Source organism: Echinococcus granulosus (genome assembly GCF_000524195.1).
Source record: "Echinococcus granulosus chromosome Unknown EG_S00396, whole genome shotgun sequence".
NCBI classification, from domain to species: domain Eukaryota; kingdom Metazoa; phylum Platyhelminthes; class Cestoda; order Cyclophyllidea; family Taeniidae; genus Echinococcus; species Echinococcus granulosus.
In genome coordinates this window covers 1-1,213 of record NW_020170775.1, presented here as the reverse complement: position 1 = coordinate 1,213, position 1,213 = coordinate 1, and positions in this window count along the sequence as shown.

The window sequence follows — 1,213 nt, the reverse complement described above, 5'->3', positions numbered from 1 at the left end:
TGTAGAGATAGGAGGCTAGAGATCTGCCAAAGAAAAGAGGCAGACTGGTAGATATTCCTATCAGCAGAGGGGTGGCTAACACGAAATCTAGAGGGGTTACTCTGCAGGCAGGTATGTATCTATGGAGTTGGTGATGTGGAGGACTGGATGATTTTGTGGGCAGTGGGGTAGACAGGGTAATCACTATTGCGGCATTGCGAAAACCTTTCTTTCACCCTACAAACATAAAACTTGCTGGCATTTGGCACTGGTAGATCTTCTGTGAATAAAAAAGTTCTTCTGACTTGTCGGCTGCTTGGTGAACAGCCTTGTTGAAGAGGTGTAAAATTGGCTTATAGAGGATAACATGACACAGTAGCTAGAGGTGAGTGGAGGTTCACCTCCTTCTGATACGCTTCCTGATCAGCCGACAGCCTTCGAGATTGTGGCAACAGCCATATTTTCCCTGTGATGCCTAGTGTTGGTGATAGTTTTTAAGCCGAGCCGAGTTTTCGCTTTAAAGCTATTCAGTAGCGCTATATCCGTTTTGACATCCGAACCAAACCTCACCAACCCTTTTATGCTGAGGTCGCAGCAGTCAATTTTCTCGCCTTTTCTCGCTTCCTCTGCTGCTATAGTTGCTAGATTCTGCCTGATATTTCATTTTAGAGGTGGTTTTGCGAGAGAGACTTTTCACCAATCCAGTTAAACTTATTTGTTTTTTGTTTAAACAACCCCTTTTTCCATTTTTTGAAGTAAATGTGCCTAATTTTGTGTGTCTTTCTCAATTCGTCCTACTTGCTTGTCAAGCGTGTGCACATCCATGCCTTCCTAAATAGTGATGCCAGTGACTCTGTGATGATGCTTTGACTCAAAGGAATTGCTTTAGCTTCAGTGAGTTTGGACACGAAGTTTGCTTCCCTTCTTCTTGATCAAACACTGATCCTCTGTGTGCAAGTTAGACGATTTGACGATGGAACTTAGACTGTTGCCATGAATGGGTGATGGCAGTTCAGCCTGCGTCGCAGTTCCTAGCAGAATCACTGGAGTGGTTTAGTTGTGGCTACAATAGTAAGATGTAAGACTGATTTACTGGAGTAGCCTTTGGGTGAGGTGGGACCTGCATATCACAGCTGGAAAACTCATGAGTAAAAAGTAGATTATAGTCATGGTGTTGAACTAGTCTGAGCACTATCAACTTGTATTAATCCAAATAGGCAGAAAAAGAAGCTTC